We start from the raw sequence: 23,181 nt of genomic DNA, 5'->3' as shown, positions 1-23,181 counted from the left end.
ACTAGCTCCAACCCAACCCAACCCAACAAAAACAACATCCTAGAAGGAAGGAGGGGATCATACTGCCATCAGTAAAGCGGAGGCAGGACTGGAGTGTGACCTGAGACTTCTGCATGGAACCTCCTTCATCCTAGAGACTCAGTGCAGCTTTAGCTTCTTCCTTCATCACCACTTGATCATATGCTGTCTCTTGAATGGTTGCCTGCCAAACATTTCTTTTGGTTACAGTGACGGTGGATTCTTTCCATCTTCTGTTGAGGCTTCTTCCATAAGTCAATAGTTTACCTGTTGTTGTTATTACATTCCATTGAGTTGGTTCAAATCCATAGTGACCCTATGCACAACAGAACAAAACACTACCGGGTCCTGTGCCGTCCTTGAAATTGTTCTTATGCCTGTGCCCATTGTTTCAGCTTGCCTGTCGACCCTTCTCATTGGCAGCCTTCCTCTTTTATAGTGCCTCTTCAATTTATAAAGGATGATGTCCTTTTCCCAAGGACTCTTCCCTCCTGACACCATGTCCAAAGTATGCAAGATGAAGTCTTGCCATCCTTGCCCCTAAGAAACACTCTGGTTGTACTTCTTCCAAGACAGATTTGTTTGTCTTCTTAGCTGTTCGTGGTACTTTCAATATTTTTCTCCAGCAGCATAATTCATATGCAGCAGTTCTTCAGTCTTCCTTCTTCAATGTCCAATTCCATATGCATATGAGGCAATGGAAAATGCTATGGATTTTGTCAGGCGTACCTTAGTCAGCAAAGTTACAATCTTGCTTTTTAATATTCTGAAGTTACTAAAGATATCTTATGCAGCAGATTTACCAAATACAATGCATCTTTAGATCTCTTGTCTCCTGCTTCTGTGAGCATTGATAGTGGATCCAAGAAAGACAAAATCATTGACAATTTCAACCTTTTCTCCATTAAATCATGATGGCACCAATTTGGTGCAGTTGGGAGGATTTGGGTCTTCCTGGCATTGAGATGTAATCCGTACTGAAGGTTGCAATCCTTGACCTTCATCAGCAAGGACTGTAAGTCTCCTCACTTTTAGCAAGCAAGGTTGTGTTATCTGCATACCACAGGTTTTTAATAAATCTCCAATATTGATTCCAAATTCTTTATATAAGCCAGCTTCTCTGATTATTTGCTCAGCAAACAGATTGAATTAGTATGGGAACAGATTGAATTAGAATAGTGAGATGATACAACCTGGACACACACCTTTCCTGATATTAAACCATGCAGTATCCCCCTGTTCATGCAACTGCCTCTTGATCCATGTATAAGGTCCTTGTGAGCACAATAAAGTGTTCTAGAATTCCCATTTTCCTCAAGCTTATCAATACTTTAGTGTGGTCTGCACATTTGACTCTCTTTGCATAGTCAATGAAACATGAATAAAATCTCTCTGGCATTCTCTGCCTTGAGCAAAGAGCCATGTGACATTAGCAATGATAGATCCCTTGTTCCATTTCCTCTTCTGACTATCCCCTGAGCTCCTGGGAGCTCCCTATCAAAGTACTGCCGCAATCCTTTTGAGTTTTCCAATTCTGTTTCCTTTCACATTTCATTATAATATTTGACTCTGTCTTCTGGAGCTATGCTTTGAAATGTTCTATTCAACTCCTTGACTTCATCCTTTCTTCCATTTGCTTTAGTTACTCTACAACGAATAGCAAGTCTCAGCATTTCTTCTGACATCCATTTTGCTCTTTTTTATTTCTTTTCTCTCTTTTGGACGACCTTCATGAATTATGGTCCTGATGTCTCCCACAGCTCATTAGGTCTTTTTTCATTAGAGTTCATTGTAGAAAACCTGCAATTGAGATGTTCTCCAAATTGAGGGGGATAGTCTCAGGTCATTTTTGACTCTTGTGGATTTCTTTAATTTTCTTCAGCTTTATCGTGAATTTAAATATGAGCAATTGATGGTCTGTTTCACAGTGAGTCCCTGGCCTGGTTTTAGCTGCTGATATGCAGCTTCTTCATCTTGTCTTCCCACAGCTATAGTCAATTTGATTTCTGTGTATTCAGTCTGGGGAAGTCCATGTGGACAGTCACCATTTGTGTTGTCGTGTTGTTGAAAAGAAGATAATGAAGAAGTTTTTTGTCTTGCAAAATTCTATCATATGCTTTCCAGCCAGCCATATTTTCCAACTATTAATATTTCCTCTTTGTTTTTGACTTTCACATTTCAATTGCAAATAATTATCATGGCAAGTTAGTTTAATGTTTGATCAATTTCAGACTGAAGGAGTTGACATAATTCTTCAGTTTCTTCCTCACTACTTACAGTGGTTTGTATGTAAATTTGAATAATATTAATATTAACTGGACTTCTTTGTAGACACATTGATATCATTCCATCATAGACAGCATTACACTTCAAGATAGACCTTGAAAATGTTATCTTTGACAGTGAATGTGATGACAGTTCTCTTAAATTTATCATTCCCAGCATAATCAAACATATGATATATAATTCAGGATAACCAATATTGGTTCATTTCAGCTCACTAATGCCTCATATATACATTTTATGGGTTCCATTTCATTTTTGATGACTTGTAATTTTTCTATATTCATAGTTCATAAATCCCATGTTCTGATTATTATTAGATGTTTGCAACTGTTTCTTCTCATTTTGATATTGTGGTCCATCAGGAAATGGAGATTCTGAAAGTTTTACTTCACTCACGCCATGATGGTGGACTCCATTTTCAGGAGACAACTCTTTCCCAGTCCTGATTTAAGTGGCTTTCAACCTGATGGACTCATCTTTAAGAAATACATCTGATAACATTTTGCTGTTGTTAATAAGGTTTTCAGTGACGAATCCCTAAGATCCATAATCCATGTTCATGGAACAGCAGCCAAAAAAATCAAATGATGCATTTCCTTGTGTGAATCTGCCACACAAGAACTCTTTGATGTGTTGAAAAGCAAAGATTTTACTTTGAAGATAGAAGTGCCCCTGGCCTCAGTCATTGTATTTTCATATGCATATTAAAGTGGTACATTGAATAAGGAAGACTGAAGAAAAATCAATGCACTTGAATTATGGGGTTGGCTAAGAATATGGAAAGTACCACTAACTGCCAAAGAGAAAACAAATCTCTCTTGAAAGAAGTACAGCCAGAATGTTCCTGGGAAGCAAAGATGGTGGGAGTGAGACTTCACAGCACATGCTTTAGATCTGTTATCAAGAGAGCCAGGTTCCTGAAATAGGATATAACGCTTAGTAAGATAGGAGGACAGGGAGAAAGAGGACATCCTCGACAAGATGGATTGACGTAACGTTCAGAGCAACGATTCAAGCACAAGAATAACTGTGAGGACATGCAGGGCTGGGCAGTGTTTCGTTCTATTGTACATGACATCGCTAGAAGGGAAACCACCTAGACGGCGCCTAATAACTATTGGCTACTTTTTGGAAGTAGATCACCAAAATGTTCTTCTTCATCTGTCTTTGCCTGGAAGCTCCACTGAGACCTGTCCACCACGGATGAGCCTACTGATATTTGAAATAGCCCCCATAGTCTGACCAACTGACTGATGGGTTGGGGGTAAGTACCTACCTAAGCAATAGGAAAGATCTGACATGTTACATCATTTACCATATCACTCAGATTATTTGGGACACGATTCCTTGAATTTTGAGTAGGATATCTGTGTGTATGTTAAAAGTAAGCATTAATGTAAGAGACAATGCTATTGCATGTTCTATGAAAGATACGAAGACCTGGTAGCATAGTGGGTGTGGGTTGGGCTGTGATCCTCAAGGCCAGCAGGTCTAAGCCACCAGCCACTCCATGAGAGAAAGATGGGTCTCTCAACTCCTATAAAGGTAATAGCTCCTGAACCTCACAAGGGCAGTTCAACCCCGTCATATAGGTTCAAAACGAACCAGGATCAGCTCGATGGCAGTGAGAGAAAGGGAAGATGATCGTCTGAATCAGACCACCAAGAAAACTGTCTGCATGGAAAATTATTTTGAAGGTTAACTTCAGAGCTCACGCAACGTGAGCGAAGAAACAAAAGAGGTAAAAACCATTCCTTTTCTTTTGAGATATGCAACTTTGTTTATATGTGTGGTTCTGTCACATTGCATAATACCTGAAATAGCGGGGCCCTTGGTCACCATTCCTGACCAAATACATAAATCACTTCTTTCTGTTCATTCATTTTACACTGCCCCTTTATATGGTGAAACTCTAAAATATTTCAATGTATTGTGTTATAGCTTTATGGTACATATGATTTCCCCCTGAAAATGTGCGCGACTTGGGGCTAGAGACCAACCTATTCCATTTTGCTAGTTCCTAAGGGGTACAGCACACAGACAGGTATGCAGTGGATAGTTACTTTGTCTGACTGGTAGTTACGGAGCTTCTCTTTGGTATAGTACATACATTAGATGGACATAATCCAGCAGTTCAAAAGCAATAACTGCTTTATGGGAGAAAGAAGGGCTTCCTACTCCCCAAAAGAGTTACAGCCTTGTAAAGCCAGGGGGGGGGGGGGTTCGAGCCTGTTACATAAGGTTGCATGAGTCGGAATTGTCTCTGTGGTAAGGAGGATAGAGTAGAGGGTCACCTCATGATGAGTGGGCGAGAGCACAGAAAGAGGAGGACAGTGTGCTGTGCTCGTCCTGTTCATTTTAATTCCAGTTTTCTACTTAAAATATGTCTTGAATTGCAGGATTTTTCCCCCAGTACAAATTAGGTGTTATCATGAGCTTGGCAGTATGCTAGGTACTATTTTCTCAAGCAGATCCGGCTAGTGGGCAATCTTCCAACATTTTCAAATTATTTTATAAGCAAGATGTGATAATTCCACTTTCTGGTGTAGTTCTCTGTCTTAAATGGATGGGTATTCTGAAGTGAGAGCTACTTCCCCTTCCCCTTACCTCGATTAAATAATCACTTTCACACGCCCACACGAGTTACAGGTAAGGACTCAGCTGAAGGCTGATGGCGATCTACCTTGAAAAAATAGATTTTAAATGATTTTACAGGTCCTATGAGAATGGGAATGATAAAGAAAAACCATCCCTGATTTGGAGATTGTAAGGACTAGTGAAAGAAAAGACATTTTCGCGGGAATACAGAGATTTCTTTATTTGTTTTCTCTTATTTTCTAACCCTCTGTGGATACTAAGGGCTGCCTTGGAGACCCTTAACCTGTCAGGATTATAAATGATTATTGTGTTTGCCCATCAAAATCTTCAGTGCTGATTGGCTTGTCTGAATCACTACACAGATTTGGAGTCTTGGTAGACACCCACAGTAAACATATGTCTCTTACATTCCTATCCCCCAGTGCCCAGGCCTCTCACAACCCATTTCAGCCTGCTCTAATATGGCCAACACGGGAGAGAGGAGGTCGATGCCCACCGTCTCTGCATGACGGGCACAAGGGGCAGCACACTCCGGGCTCTTCCCTTGGCATTTCCGAACAGCGTGTGCAACTGGCGGCCTCACATTGGGTTAGCTCAAGCTCAAGGTGATCTAGGACACCAAGGGACACTCACGTGCAGCATTGCAGCAGGGTGTCATGATGCAGCTTCCTCATCTCCCAGGGTCTCAGTGCACCAGCCAATCCAGGGAATTCTAAAAGAGACTCCTGTGCCTCAGCACCCTTGTTCAGCCTCCCTCCCTGCCTTCACACAACACAGGCACCTTAGGGTCTGCTTTGTAGCTGTCCATCAACATAATGTGCCGTACCCTTAATTACGCCCCAGCGTTAATTAGGCCCATCCCTACATCTTTATCTGTAACTACGGTTCTCACACCCATCCCCTTCCATTCTGCTGTAGGGCTGAGACTGAAACTCAAGGCTCTCTCTCCGGTGCAAGTATTCAAGGGCTCTCTTGGAATGAGTTGGAAATAGAATTGTGTGGGAGAAATGCCGGTATCTACTCAGATATATGTGGTTCACACTATGATGGAGACTGTAGATGAAATAATTTAGCCACAGTTTGACCCGGCCCCCAGATCCTTCAAGGAGGAAATCCCAGCCCATTTGTCATAGTTTCTAACCAGTTTCCATTTTTGCTTTCTTTCTCCCTCCCACCTTTCACCCACATGGTCCCTTTATAACCCACTGCCGCTGGGATATCGAACTCCTGCGTAGAAGCTCATTGAAATAAAAACATGGCAACCTGACTCATATTTGTATTGCCTGAAACTACAAGCAGGTGAGAGATGAACAATTAATACTTCTCCTTTTCTCAGTGGTAGCACGAGCAGTGCCGATGTAATGCTGCTTAAGCTTATGATCTCATTGCATGCTTGCCCTCGCTTCAGAACCGGCCTGACATGAAGGCAGGCTGGTGCTGCGTTCCCTCCACAGTAGAATATTCAATTATTTGTCCTGACTCATGTAATTCCCTGTATTCCAAGCTTGTTAGTGTCATTACAGAGCTGAAATAAAGTGATTACTCTTAATGAGTATTTATCCGATAGGCACTGCAACGCCTGCACACTGTAGCTGGCAGTGGGCGGGTGTGGATTCTTGCTACTTGGTCCTTTTTGTGTACCCAAAGGTGCTACCCCCACCTCTTGACTCTTCCCTGACAGGGAGGCAACATGGCATTGCGGGATTCAGTGAAACACTGTCAGATGAGGAGGAAAAAATAAAAAATCTTTAAGAGAAAGGAGGTGGGGTGGAGGGGGGCTAGAGACTCACAACCTCCCCGGGCAGAGTTCCAGCTAATGACCGCCGTTTCCACTTGCTGCCAGTGATGACAGCTTGCGCTAAATGATAATGGCATGCCTGCTGTTGAGCTTGCCCACTTGCGTTATTTCTCTTGACATGGTGCTGGGGAAGGCCTAATTTTTTTGACATTTGACCATGCAAATTTGAGTCCTGATACATTCTTCTGCATTTACATCCTCCCAGAGTCGCTGTTTAAAACGAGCTACAAGCTGCAGGAGTTCAGCTAATAAAGGCCACGGAGTGAAAGCGAGTTGAATCTGAGTGGGAGAGGGTACCCCAGTGAAAGGCTGGCTTGTACATCTCAAAGATGACCTTCTAGAAATGAACCAGTGGAAAATCCTTTTCACGGCGAATGCTAAAGCATGTAAGAATCCATTTCCCCTGCTGGAATATTTTCCAAAGGCTTTTAAATATACTCCAAAGAGAGATGGAGGGCTCTATTATCATGTCCATGGAACACTTTCCATACAGTTTATGAACTGGTGGATTATAAATCAATTTCAAAGAGGTCCTCGAACTCTGAGACTCATGGTTCTACAGTTGCATCTTTGATCGCTGGATCGAGTGAAGCCCCTTATATTAATAAGTTAAAAAAAATCATATCACCAAATGTCACACCTGTCAGGTCTCAGAAAACCCTTCCACATTACAAGGGCCTGTGCTTTGGGAGCAAATCAAACTTCATTCTATGTGTTCCTTCACTCCAGAAAAAGATTTGGGCCTGACAGTGAGAATTAGGGAAAAATTTAAAAGCTGATAATGATTGTAATGTTTGTAATTATGTTATTTCGGCTGAAGTGCTACTCAAGCTAAATCCTAGTCATCCTTAAAAATTAGAGTATTCACAGAATTTGTGATGGAGGTCAACTTTAATTAGCTAATTTGTTCGCATGCCATTTTACCCTACTATGCTAGCTTTAAAAAATGCCACTGTTTATTAATGGCTCGTCTGTAAGTTTGAAGCTACTGTTTTTAGTTTTCTATATTTTTAGTTTCATTTATTCAGTTTGCTAAATTGGTGTTTCAACAACTATTTTGAGGTGATTTATTCTATAGCGTCTCTTACATGATTCAATGTATTAAAAATAAATATGCCTTTATATTTGTTTGGAATAAAAAAGAAATTCAGAAAACCCTCTCTGAAATTTTTGGATGGGCAAGATTCTTTTTTTTCCCTACTTCCTTTTTATCTGGCCATCGTTCATTTACCTCTTATTTCCTTCACTTATTCCTTCATTTCCTCCATACATGTTTTTGAATAAGATATAAAAACCTTGGTGATGAGCTTAGCCATTAGAACTCACCAGCGAGTGCATGGAATTAGGAAAGGGCATCCGCTTCTAGAAAGATGAAGCCGAAACACCCTGTAGGAAATCCTTCTCCACCACACGTGATCAGGACAAGTCAGAATCTCACCAGTACCACAACCATATGTATATCTACATCCTACTTACATGTATGTGAATATATGCATACACACATATGTATACATATACGTACATACATGTTGCTGCCAATTGCCATGTGGTTAGCTCTGACACACAGACCCAATCCCAAAACCAAAGAACTCAGACTCACTGCCATGGAGCCAAGGACTGCTCACAGGAGCTATGAGACAGGCCAGAACTGTCCCTGAGAGTTTTCTAGATGTAACTCGCTGTCTGAGCAGAAAGCCCCACTGTTCTCTTGAGGAGCAGCTGAACAAAATGAAGCATTGTCCACTTCTGCACCATTGTGATGAAGTTCAATATATCGGAGTCCATGGCGTTTGACCCCTGTGCCTTTGGAGTTTCCTTCACTCTAAGGGATCCATCATCCAGCACAGTATCAGACAATAACCTCCTGTGATCTACAATGTTTTTAATGACAACTTTTTTGGAAATAAATTACAAGAACCTTTTTCCAAGTCTGTCTTAGTTATAGAAGTTTTGTGACAGCCAATAGACTATGGGAAATTATGCTCTAATTTGAAATATGGGTGACATCACTTCCAGCATCATAATAACACATAAATCCTAGACTAACACGGAAATTATATATATGCATATATATAATATCATATATATCACGATATAGATCATAGCATGTAGATCCTAGTATAAAAATAAGATATATGACATGATGTAGAGCTAACACAATGGGAAGTAATCTGCATCTTCAGCAGTCCAAAACCATCACCAACTCCATGAAAAATAAGACTGAGCTTTCTACCCCTGTATACAGTTTCTGTTGTCTGAAACCCACAGAAGGGTGGGTCACTATGAGTCAGCACTGACTCATGGTAGTGAGTTTTGAGTTTATATGATACATATGATATATCATGTTATTATGTAGATATATATGTATTTACTACATACTAAAATAATGGTGTATATTGTACTAGGATCATGAAATACATTATACATGATACATGTAATATATATATGGAACATATGGCTATATAAATATATGTATGTATTTACTGCACACAAGGATCTTATGTGTAGAAAACATGTATAAATTGATGTACCCATATATATGACCCATATATCATGTATATGGTTGCAAGCATACATTGCTATATATAGCTCACTGTAACTATATATGATATATGTAATACATATATATTAATCATATATATAAGGCTATAGCAATAAATGTGTATTTAATACATACAAGAATTTCATTTTATTTTGGTCCAAAATCAATGCAAATGGAAGCAGCATTCAAGAAGCCATAATACGTGTCACATTGGGCAAATGTGCTGCAAATGACCTTTATAAAATATTTAAGAGCAAAGATGCTACTTTGAGGACTAAGGAATGTCCAATATAAGTAATCTTCAAAATATATTTTATTTTCTTCATCAAAAATTCAAGGGAGTATAAAATTGCGTTACAAATGTATACTTGGTTGGTGTTTTGGATTGCTTCAGACCTAGACACATGGCATAGTGTCTCATTAATGTTTTTTATTTTTGTGTTTCTAATATACATTACAATGACTACACATAACTCAGACTAAATTCACAACTTAAGGGTTTATTAAGGAAGTTTACAAGTTGTAATACCAGGGTCACATTCTCAGGATAGTTGTTTATCAGGACATGTTACAAAGTTCTTTCAGCTCAATTAATAAACATGTGAGAGCCAGAGGCAGACAACTCCATCAGAAGCGTCCACTCAAAGGCATTTGGCTCAAGCTCTGGGTCAGCAAACCCAGATCCCTGAAAACCCACCAAACCCTGCCCCGCCCCCCCCCCCCCCCGGGAAGCCTCAGCTGGAAAGCACTCAGCTCCACTTGCCCAGCATACCCAATTGTGTGCAGAGACACCCCACTGCACACAAGCACTCTGCTTTAATTGCTCCTTGGGTTGAGAAGTCCGTCGCTCTGCTCCATGCCCCGGATCACGGATCAGGTGTTGCTCCTCTAATGGTGTGATTGCTTTCTGGATACAGGAGGTTCACTTCACAGGGATACAGGGATCAAGAAATGTGCTCTGCTCCTGGCTTTTGCCGGTAATGAGATGCCCTTCTTCTGCTTCTCAGGGGGCTCATTTCACACACACCAGGAAGGCACTCCAAGGATCCCTGTTCACAACCACTCACAAGTGAATCCTATCAATACCTTACCCCACCTTTTCACCCGAACCATGGGGGCAAAGGCCTTTCGGGGAGAGTCAGAGACTTAGGCTCAAAGAGCCACGTTTAATAAATCACCTCCTACGTACAGGGGAAAACTGGAGAAGAGGGAAAACTGAATGGAAAAGGAAAGGCGAAGAAGAATTGACACACGCGATGTTAGCAAACAATATTGATTATGCAATGACGAACGAACAAATGTCTTGGGGGTAACAAGGCCATGTTCTCCTTAGAAGTGAAGCAAAACTTTATCTCACTAACTTTAGATATTTAATTAGGAGAGTCCAGTCATTGGAGAAGGACAGCATAATTGGTAGGTTAGGGGACCCATGAGAATGAGGAAGCCCTTTGGTGGATGGACAAGGGGCTGCAGCAAGGGGCTCGGACATAGAACTAATTGTGAGATGGCACAGAACCAGACAATTTTATTTCCCTATTATACATAAGTTTACTGGAAGTTGGCCTTGTATTGACGGTACCTAAAAGTAACAACACTACATACCACAGAGTCTTGCACACACGTATGTGTATTGTTAGATTGGGGAATGGAATGTGAGCTCACCTTGGGCGCCTGGAAGAATTATGATCAGTTAAGATGCAAACACGGAAAAAGGAGTTTTATTTTTCTAGCTCGAGCTAGGGCTTTCCTCCCTCCACTGCCCAGCGCAGCGGGGACCCAGCATCCTAAGGGAATCAGCCCCGAGTTCTTTGTTCTCCAGGCTTTTACAGGGTTAGGGGGCAAGGGGATGTCCAGGGTTATTATTCTTTAAATTTATTGGAGAATATTTCTGGTACCAGTCTTGTCCGGCAGTGACTGGCCAGTAGGGTCGCGTGAGTCCCCCCAATTGGTCTGCCGACGGTGGGTGGTCGCCTGTTGGACACTGTGTCCCAGTGGTCAGCGTGAGTCAGGCTACATCAGGTGGTGGTTTACGTCTGTTCCAGGAACCTGAAACTGAACCTTAGGGCCTTTCCGAGAAACCGAAACTTGGGCCCACCTCAAACTTTGGTTTTCCACAGCCTGTTCCAGCCCTGACCCAGGTGAACTGTGCCTGTGCCCCACAGTTTGTGTGTATGCATGTATGTGCGTGTGTATTACAGAAACCAAGGGCCATCTTGACTCATAACTATCCTACAGGACAGAGTAGAGCTGGTCGCTAGGGTTTCTGAGGTTGGAAATATTTATGGGTGGAGATGGCTTTATATTCTCCCATGAAATCGCTTGTGGGTTTGAGGAGAATTCGAACAGTTGAACTTGCAATTACCACCCAAAACTAGCACCTAGAACCCTTGGAGCTCTGTATATGACTGTACTGAGTAAAGTAGGTCAGCAAAAAAATAATAAAAGTGGGAGGAGACCGTCAACAAATGACCTCAACAGCAGGGACATGGCGGCTACAATAAAGGACTCAACTAAAGCAGTAACCATGAGAAAGGCTAAGAGCAGATGGTGCTTTGTTCTCTTAGACATAGGGTTGCGATGGTTTGGAACTAACAACAATAGCATACGTGTGTATGTGCGCATATGCATCCACGTACAAAAGAGCTTCAAAACATCATAGGAAAATATCATTCTCTTTTCATTCTAGTTTTTTTTTTTAATTCTAGTTTTTCAAGAACTTTTTGAAGCCCAGTTTTATGTCACCAATCATGATTCTGAAAATATTTATAAATATAAATGGAAACATGTCTCTTAACTTAAGAATCTTGCAACTTATAATAAGGAGAAATAATTAACAGAATATAATATACAAATAATATTTTACTTTAAGAAAATTATTCCTCCTCAGGAGAAATGAATTCACTCATGTCAAGGTCAGTAAAGTAACTGAGCATTTGGCAAATAAGTTATTTCCCAAGAGGTTCTTTAAAATCTATGTTTGTTTATATCTTGTGGAATATCTTAGGATTTGTTGGTGGTTTGCTGGAAAAAACAAGTCTGGAATTCTTTTTCTTTTGTTCTAGTTTTCTGGAAAACATCATAGCAGTGCCTAGGCTCAAAGTTACTACAGCAACTGTGCACTCTGTTTTCTCTTGTACTTGGGAGACAATCAAATTGAAAGCATGCCAGATTACCTGCTTCCATGCAGCCACCATACATTATGTCAACAACAATCTCTAGTTCAGAAACACCATGGAGGTTCTGCAATACACAATTGAATGTGCACCAAATACAGAATTTGACGCAAAGAAGTGGGGTGCACAGAGATACTCTTAAGATATCCTCCTTTGCTTCTGGACTTTCAGACAAAGCAGAGTCCATGTATAGTTTGATTTTTTTTCTCCAGTGTTTTTCAAAATATATTTTACTTTATTCATACAAATGCAAAACAACTTAGAATTCACTTTTAAATATACAGTTTCAGTGGTTCAGACCCACCTAGCTACTACATGGGAGAAAAGCCTGGTAGTCCGATACTGTGAAAAGTGATATCCCAGAAAGTCTTAGAATCTACTGTGTGCACGATGATAGAATCTCTTCAATTCCATGACTCAGAATGGACTGGAGAGGACCCAGCAACCACCACAAAGGTCAACTGCAAACAAACGAATTATGCTCCTAATAGCAAGAGTTGTTTTCCCAACCACAAAGAGGAGGTCAATCATTAATTTTCATTTTTGAGAAAATACATGCGACAGCTTTGTTCACACAGAAGTTAATATGCAAATACTTTCAAGATCAATTAATAATAAACACATCCATTTACTCTTAGATTCTGAATGTGAATGAGCCGTGTCTGTACCCCAGGAATTAAGTGCTTGTTGTCCAGTGAGTCTAGAAGATGATACTATTAAGCGTGTATTATAGCTACCCTCATGCATGGACTTCAGGACCAGATAAAAATAACTTTTCAGCTTCTCCAGTGCCTCGCTGTGTTCATCCAGGATCAGTGTATAACTATATATTTCTATAAGCACAACCCATTTATGGATCTCATGGTACAGCTTAGATGAGTCGTCTAATCCAAACTCTTCTCCAGCCTGCCATTGAGGTGTGGACCAGGGCTACTGTCTCATCTGAGGCTTGATTGAGAAAGGATCTGCTTCTGAGATGTCACAGGATGTGGAAACGTGACTGGACCTAGGTTCTTGCATATGTAGGGATGAGGGTTAGAGCGTGCTTTGCTCAATGTCAATCAGAGGCAAGCATGAGTTGACAGAGGCCATCTACAGTTCTTTACATACCAGTTTCTCCAAAATAGGCACTTATAGTTTAGCAGTTTAATTTCATTTAATTCATGGCAGTGAGTAGTGGAGAAAAAAATGAGATCCCAGCAAAATGGACACTTTTGCTTTTGTTTTTCTAATCATGTTCTCATATATACAAAACATGCATATCTCCTCACTTTTGAACAGAAACAATGGATAAGTGCCATTCACACTCCTAGTGAGGATTAGACAAAGATATAAATGCCATGAACCTTGTCACACATACTACTTATGCTGCCACTGAGTCAATTCTCTGTAGAACAGAGCAGAACTGCCCTTTCGGTTCCTGAGACTGTCGATCTGTATAGCAGTAGAAACCCTCATCTTTCACCTGGTGAGTGGCTGGTGGCTTTGAGTTGCTGATCTTGAGGTGAGCTATCCAACTTATATCCCACTACGCCACCAGGATGCTACTTTAGAATAGTTTTATTCTGTAAATATCATTGAATAGCAGCTACATTGTGCCAGATAGATGATGTCTAAAAAAGATGTTAAAATGAATAGAAAAGTCAAAATACCTTTTTTTGTCATGGGACTTAGGGGATAAAAGACGAGAAACAAACTACAATAAAGTTTTGATATAGATAACGGGTGTGACAAGAACAGGAGGGAAAGGAGACGTAGACTTGCGTGAGAGGATACCCAGGAGCATGTTGCTGTCGTGTGCTGCCGTGACAGCTCAAGCTCTAGCAACTCTATAGTGTAGAGTAGAGCATCCCCAGCAGATTTCCCAGGCTGTCATCTTTATGGGGGCAGATCGCCAGATCTTTTCTCTTGTGAAAGAACTGCTAGATTTGAACTGCTGACTGCTTTACCATTGTGCCACCAATACGTCTCAACCCATAGGCAGTGCTGTCTAATTTAGTCTGAGTTGTTAGGAGAGGGTTCTCTGAGATGGCAACATTGTGTTGTGTCCTGCAGGATCTAAAGAAAATAACTCCACAAAATGCTGTGGGTTGAGCTTTCCAGTTGAAGGAACGGTGAACACAAAACCCGTGCAGCAAGAGGGGAAACTTTGTAGCGACAGCCCACTGCTCAAGAATGACAGGAAAGGCTGGAAGAGAAGGAAGTGGGCATCAGGCGGCGGAGCACCCGCGATGCAAAGTGAGGAGCTTGGATTTATTTTACAGGAAATAAGGCACCACTCGAGGGATGTGACTTTGATGGGCACAGATGCACAGAATGCTGAAGACAGAAGTGAGGGTAGGTGAAGGTGAAAGGTGACTAATAGATATGAAACAGAGTGATCAAACGGGTTACCCTGATTGCACCTAGTTCTCAAATATAAATAGGAAAAAGCCATTAGCTGAGAAGTATATGTTTTAGAAGGTAGAAATGTTACAAGGGACAAAAGAGGGCCCCATATGATGATAACATAGTTCCTCAAGAATATATAGTAATAATAAACATATGTGCACCAAACAGCCAATAAGTATATGAAGCAAATAATAATACACTTTCAGAAATACAGTTCTATAAAATACCACTTTTAACTTGGATGCAAACATACCAGAAGGTCAGTAAAGAATAAAATAGTTGAATAGTACTACAGATCAATTAGACTGAACTAACATTTATAAAAATTTTCACCCAACAACAGTAAAATACATAAGACAAAAGCAAAGGAGACAATTCGAGGTACATAGTTAAAGTCAACACATATTAATACAATAGTATATTAAGTCTGCAATAATCATCATCAACTTACAAGTAGATTCATAATACCGATAAATGTGAAACAGATATGGGGAGATGAACAGGACTACATTCATGAGCATAAATGAGTTTTATAGAGGATATTTCTAAATAAATATTTGTATGTGCTTCAAATATATCCATGTTTACAGCATAGCAAATACAACTCACTCAATGACACCTAACAGCATAGTGTAATATACAGGGTACACAGTATGGCATGCTGGGTGCAAATTTATGGATTCCTCTATTCCATGGCCAAAAACCTTGAGAATATGAGTCATGGCTTGGGAGCTTAGGAACATGAAGGAGACATCTAGGTTATTGTTAGTAATCACGGGGACAGTGGCTACATCCGACTTTGGTGAGTATCAACCAAATCATAGAAAGCCTGCAAGAAGCTATATATGATGCAGTTATTGTTCTCCCTCTCTCAGAAGTCAAAAGAATTAAAGAAAATCAGAGACTCAAGGGAAAAATTGGTCCAAAACTAATGGCATGAAGGTAGCATAGCCTCTTCTATGTTGACACCAGTAGAACTAGATGGTAGCCTGCTACTCCTATTTAACTGTTATTATCAGGATCACAAGAGGTCTTGGACAGATGGGAATAAAAATAGGGAATGAAACTCAAATAATGAAAAAGACCAGATTTACTCATCTGATAGACGTTATAGTTCTGAGAATATGGCCCTTGGCTTTCCCTAGAACTTGCATTAAACTCATCCCCGAGGCCACTTTATTGGCAAACAACACACAGTCATACAAAGTGAACAATAATGCCCATGAGCAACACCGCTCAGAACAATGACCCGTAAGAGACCAGAATAATTGCATCTGTCCCAAAATCCAACTCAGAAAGCAGGAACAGGAAAGGAGGATGGCTGCAAACAGGGAACTCAGAGAAGGGTGTTCTTACATTAAGGGGATTTCAACTACTGTCACTAAATGAAAGTCTAGAAGTTTGTGAACGGAAAACTAATTTGCTACATAATCGCTCACACGGCCAACAATGATAAATAAATAAACAAACCTTGAATAAATAAAATAGAGTGTGCACATACAACAGAATTGCACTCATTCACAAGGAGGAGTGACATTTGCCACATGGAACAGCACCAAAGGGTCATTTTAATGTTCTGTGACATGAAATAAGCCAGATATACTAGGGCACAGGTTGCGTTGGTATCACTTATATGGCAGAGCTAAGTTAGGCAAATTAATAGAGGTAAAAGTTAGATAACGATTACCAGGTTCTGGGATGAGTGACTATAGATTGATAGGACTTATTGGGGTCACATATGTCTGCAGTGTTGACAGAGTTTTAGAAAGAAGTAGTATTTAAGGGTGCTTTGCTCAATTGATGTATGTACAGACTGTGATAAGAGCCTTATGAGCCCCAATAAAAAGATTTTTTTTAAAAAGGACACACACCAATGTGACAATTACTAATGACACTCCCTCACTTTAATGTCTAACATCAAAATCTCAAATTTATGTCACATATATCTCACCACAGTAAAAATACTATAAAATAAAAATCCATCGCCTTTTCAACCTTCTATCAACATAAAAACTTCTCACAATTGTATCGACAAGCTACATCACATTAAGTGAAGTAAAGAATAAAACTGCCTAGGATCTTATTTTATTTGGTCACATAGTCAATGTGCATGGAAGTCTCAGTCAGGAGATCAAACAGTACTGTCATCGGGCAATTCTCCTATGAAAAATATTTTAATAGCATTAAAAACAATGATGTTGAGTGAAAACCTAAGGTCTTTCTTGCTTCTGAAGCAAGCCATAGTATTTCAATCACTCCATATGCAGGAAGAATCTGGACAGTGAAGACAAACTATTTTGTAATCCTTCAATTATGGCGTTGATGAGAACCGTTGAAAGTATTGCCAGAGGAAAGAAAAAGTCTGTGTTTGTATAAAGGAAGTGCAGCCAGGAAGCTCCTTAGGCCAGAGGATGGAGAGAATTTCTCTTATGTTCTTTGGACATGGCATCAGGAAGGACCAGCCAGGAAAGGGAGAAAATGGTTGGTAAAGTGCAAAGTCAGCAATAAAGAGAAACCCTCAAGGAGTTGAACTCACACACAAGTGATGGGTTTAATATGTACGACGATGCTCTACGTGTCTGTGGGATGTGTGTTTATATGTTGCTGGTGGCTATGCCACTGGTATTTTAAAGAATATCAGGGTCCTCAAAAATGAACAGATTTCATCAGAGCTTCTAGACTAAGAACAGACTAATAAGAAGGAATAGGTTGTTCACTTATAAGGAACTAGCCATCGAAAACCCTATGGATAGCATCAAAACATTGTCAGTTACTGAAACCCTCGGGAACAGAAGCAGAGCATTGTCAAAGGTAGTGCCCAAAGATGGAGCTCTTAGGTAGGAAGACACTCAAAATATGACCTAGGAAGACTTGTCTTCTCCAAGTAGAGCCAACCATAATGACTCCGATGGAGTAGATAGAGCCTGCTGGAAAGAAAGCCTTTAAGGCCTTCATTTGCTGATGGGACATGATGTAAAATGACAAGAAACAGCTGCAAACATCAAATGATCATTGAGATTTGGAATGTATGAATCTAGGAATATTCAAAGTCGTCAAAAATGAAATGGAAGGCATAAAGTTCCATATCCTAGGAGTTCATGAGTTGAAATGGGACATTTTGATTCAGAAAAACATGATTTACTCGGCCATGAATGACATAATCAGGAAGAATGGCATGACATTCATCATCAGAAAGGGCATTCCAAGATCTATGTTGAACTGCAATGCCGTTGTGATGGGATAATGAATGCCATCATACAAGGACATCCTGGTGGTTAGGAGACTAAAAATTTTCATGGGGAATGCCAACTCTGGAGAAAGCTTTCTCACTCTACCAGCTCTGGGATTAGGTCCTTGTCTCTTAGCACCTTCTCTCCATTGGTGATTTCTACAGGACATAAATATTCACCAGTATATCCTTGCTTGCATTTGCACCAACGTTCCTTTTATATCTCCATAGAGATTGGCTTGACATATACTCTAAATTGTTGCAGCCTCATTTATCATATCCACATGTGAAGATAGAGGTTAAGATTGCCAACACATTCTTTTCCTGGGGAAGGTGCCTCTTTTGTGGACCAGAATCGTCTTAACTTATTCTGACATTGAGGATATGTCATGCCTGTGTGGAACCAACTCAACAGCACTTCACACCACCATCAACAATGCCAGCAATGTGGCTAGAGGCTGCATCAACTCAGACAACTCGTGGGTGAGCCTTCCTACTGCTCCGTTAGCGACTATCCTAGAGGGAAATGCATTGGGGAATGGGAGGGAGCTGTCAAGGGTTAGCACACTCATTATTCTGATTTTTCATCTTCTCAGTCTCATAATAAGAAAAATGGGCTGGGCTGTGTGATTTCTCGATTTACCCAGGGGTGTTCCTTCTGACAACCATCACATTCTGTAAGTGTGTTTGAAAGAAACGCTCCATCTATGAAGGGACTGCTCAGGACTGCGCGTCTACATCTTCTCTGGAGAAAGGCCAGGTAGTAAGTGATCAGTCATTCCACTGAAGTGTATGTGACTGCAGGTCTCTGGGCAGGGACAAAATGCCATGCAGCAATTATTAGATAGCAGGTTTCCCCAGCAGCCAGGGAGATCCCCATATTCACATCCATGAGTTTACTTAAACCAGGAGTGGACACTAAGAATATTACATTTTAACAGAAACTCGAAGAAATGTTATAGAAGAATTAATATTCAAAATGGAAAGAAGAATTCATGTAAGGGCAGTCATAAAGGAACTTGTTGGAAGGTTACAAAAAATAAAGGAAGTAAAGATATAAACTAGAATTTGTGACATGTAATAAAGATTGGTTGATTGTTTAGCTGGTTTTTCTCTGAAGCTTTCTAAATTCTCCGCTGTAAATTGTATATCTCAACTGTTTGGACCCTCTTTGGTTTCTTCTGTATTGCATGGTTTTCTGAACAGGTAAGTCGGGATGGCGGCATCTATGAAGGCAGCCACAATATTAAAAAGTGCATGGGGTCATGGAACATGAAGGTGGGGGGGTGGACAGTCAACAACACTGAGAATAAGAAGTAAGAAAATGTTCCAAAGTTGATTGTAGCAATGAATGCAGTATCCCTTCCTACGATGATTGAAGTATTGAATTCTATGACATATTAATTATATCTCAAAAAGTTTTTTAAAAGAATGGAGCCTTACTTTTAAAGGACATTTGGCCCCTTCATTTATTGAAGCATGAAGAATGATGTGGGAAAAGAGACAAGTAACTGTTGAATGTGGAGTAAGTTTATGATTCCCCTAACCTAGCTCCGCTTCCTGTAAGGTATTCCCAGTGAAAACTCATAGGGACTGACAGATCTGGAGCACTAGAAGCATTTAAAGGCAATAAGGGGGAAATTCTTATTTTCATAGCAATTAATTCCTCTTCAATATTTTCTAAATCCAGGACTGGTCATGAGGTAGCTTGGACTCTTCAGTCCTGATTTGCATAACACTGAGAGGCACACTATCTAGACCAGATGTTCTCAACCTGTAGGCCGTGACCCCTTTGGGGGGGGGTCGAACAACCCTTTCACAGGGGTCGCCTAAAGCCATCGGAAAACACATTATTTCCGATGATCTGAGGAACTGAGACGCAGCTCCTCTATCCGTCTCCAGGTGAGTCCGCCCCCATGTACATCTGCCCACATATGAGTACCCGGTGTGAAGACTGCTACCCATACTACATCATGCTTCAAGAAACATTTCATTTATTTGTAATTAGAAATAAACATTTCACAATATATAATTGCATATTGTTTTGGGAGTTAATCAGTATGTTTTAATTAGTATGTTCAATTTGTAACGATGAAAATACATCCTGCATATCATATATTTACATTATGATTCATAACAGTAGCAAAATTACAGTGATGGAGTAGCAATGAAAATAATAATTGGATGGTTGGGGGTCACCACAACATAAGGAGCTGTAAGAAGGGGCTGCGGTAGTAAGAAGGTTGAGGACCACTGATCTAGACAGAAAGCTGGGGATATATTATATATATATATATATAAAAATCATGTTACCACCAGTTTTTCCAACACTCAGAATTTGAACCCATGCGACCCCTCCCCCCATCATTGTGTCCAGATATTCAGTGACATTCACTCTGGAGAATAATGAAGATGGGATACTGGTCATCCATGACCTTGAGGCCTAATACTTTAAAGAGGTCTGGTGCAGTGGATTCCTCCTCCTTAAAAAAAGCAAAGCAAGGATTTGTTGAAGACCTGTGGTTGTTTGTAGGTGCCACCAAGTCAGTTTCATGTCACAGCGACTCTACGCAAACAGAAGAGCACACTGCCTGCCCCTGAGCCGTCCTCACGGTGGTTCGAGGCTTGAGCCCATTGTCGCAGCCCCTGTGTCAGCTCAGCTCCTGGAGGGCCTTCCCCGTTTCTCTGCCCCTCGACATCGCCAGTCATGACGTCCTTCTCCAGGGACTGCCCTTTCCTGACAGCATGTCCAAAGTATGTATGTTGAAGGTTTGGAGAGATGGAAATACCAATTTATGAAGTGTGTCCACCCAGATTAACGAATGCAGAGAAACAATACCTTCATATTTGTATTTTGATATATATTTATTTTTGCTTAATCAAGTTTTCTATCATTTTCTAGACTCTACCCAAATGACCTGGATGGAGCAAAGCTTTTGGGACCTTTACCTGCTCACAGGGTACGACTCAAAATGAGAAGGAACCCTTGCAGACAAGGTATTGCACTGGGTAAGCTCTGTTGCACAAAATCTCTTTAAATTGTGAAGGAGTAAAGATATCACCTTGTGAACTTGGGCATGTGTGACTCAAGCCGTGGTATTTTCAGATTGAAGATGAATGGATGGCTTTGAATTACGACATTGACAGAGAATATTTAAGGGGCCTTGGACTACTAGGAATAAACAAATCTGTTTGGGGGGAAGTACAACCAGAATGGCCCTCAGAATATAGGATAGCAAGGTTTTGTTTCGTCTACTTTGAGCATTTTATCCAAGAGACCACCCCCTGGAGAAGGAATTAGAGAGAGGTTCAGTGAGAATGAGGAAGCGCCATGAGGAGATACAGGTACGAAGTGGTTGCAATAAGGGACTGGAGCAGAACAATTGTGAGGCGAGCCCAGCACTGAGTGTCACCCCTTTAGCTTGTTCAGAGGGTTGCTATGAGACAGGGCCAACTTGAGGACACCTAACCACTACAGCAGTAACAAAAGCAAGGTTTTGTAGCAAGACATTTTGACTGACACTCAGATACCACGGATTATTGATGAATTATGAAAAAGTTAACACTTTATAAACCTAATCCTGGCTTGTCCAAATCACTTAATAGCATATCATATTTGGTATTGCAAAATGCATTGGTTTGAGTCAAGAAAAACGAAAGCATGGATGATTTTGATTATAGTATGAATGATGAATCATGCTGATTTAACGATTTTCAAAGAACTTGCAGGAAATACTTTTCCAACCTGGAGTTGCTTGCCATACACCTCTGTCCAGAATAAGGCACTGAGTTGAGGCAAGTATTGTTTCCAGTGCCACCGGCACAGAGGGGCTAATGTTCTAAGGTAGCATCTACGCCGAAGGTCTAAGACACTTCCAGAAACTAAACTGCCGTTGACTTTTCCATGACCATAACTACACCATACTGAACTCTTCATTGTGCATCGGTAGCTGTGGGGGAAACGTAAACTATTTAGAGAGGAAGGCCGGTGTTGGTGCCAATCAAATACGCAACCTTCATGTTCTTATAAAGTGAGTGAGATTGAAGTGTCCATCTTATCACCTGGAAAGAGTGACTGACCTGCTGGCCTTCAGTGAATGGACACTCTCTTCTTGGCCCTTTACTGACCACGCATCAGAGCGGGAAGGTGCGCACACGCGAAGAGGAAGTTTGCCTTCCTGAGCTTCCTGAAGGAGGAAACACGGAATCTCGTGGAATGCAGTGCCTCAAGGCATTTCTCTTGGTCCTAAAAAGAAAAAAGAAAAAGTTTTCCAATATTCTGGACAGCAGGGTGCCTTTAATTGATAACAGCTGGAGTCTCTGGCAGTTGAAGTGTCCCTTTAGTGTCTCTCTTTACAGACAAGCTCTTGTGGCATTTTGGTGCAGAGGCACATTCCCCAGCCATCAGGAAATGTGTCATGACCTTGAAGTATCAGAGTGCTCAGCATCTCACAGAACATGTTCAGGAACATCTGAATTGTGGTTCTGGAATGTATGGGCTTCAAATGCATGTGCAAGTTGGATTCAATAAGGATCACTGAAGAAGAATCAGTATATTTGAATGTTGGTGCTGGCAACAAATACTGAAAATACCATGAGCTGTCCAAAGAATAAACACATCTGTCTTGGAATCAGGCTGGCAAAAAGGTCCTCTATCAGAGGCAAATATGGCAAGACTTCATCTCTCATGCTTTTGACATATTGTCAGGAGAGACCAGCCCCTGGAGAGGGATTCCGTGCATGGCAAGGTAGAGGGGCGGTGAAAAGTGGCAGACCTTTGGCACAGGGGGCTAGCCTTGTGACTGCCACAGTGGGTTCCAGAATAAGAACAATGGTGAAGCTGGTCGAGGACCGAACGATGTTTTTCTGTTGTACAAATTGTCCCTATGAACTAGAACCGACCCCATGACACCAACAGTAACAACTACATAAACTGTATGTGTACTTCACTGCCCATGATCATTGTTGTCTGAAAGCACATGGTCTTCAAAAGTCAGTGGGTTCCAAGATCATTCTCAGCACGTCTATGTGTGTGATAGAGAGACCCATCAACAAAAACATGGAGAGTTCTTTTCATGCCCCCAACTCGCTATTCATTAATGGCATTATACTTAAGAAAGACCTGTATTTGATACCAAAATAACGC

The sequence above is a fragment of the Tenrec ecaudatus genome, chromosome 2, assembly GCF_050624435.1.
Source record: "Tenrec ecaudatus isolate mTenEca1 chromosome 2, mTenEca1.hap1, whole genome shotgun sequence".
NCBI classification, from domain to species: Eukaryota; Metazoa; Chordata; class Mammalia; order Afrosoricida; family Tenrecidae; genus Tenrec; species Tenrec ecaudatus.
Note: the sequence above shows the minus strand (reverse complement) of the source record.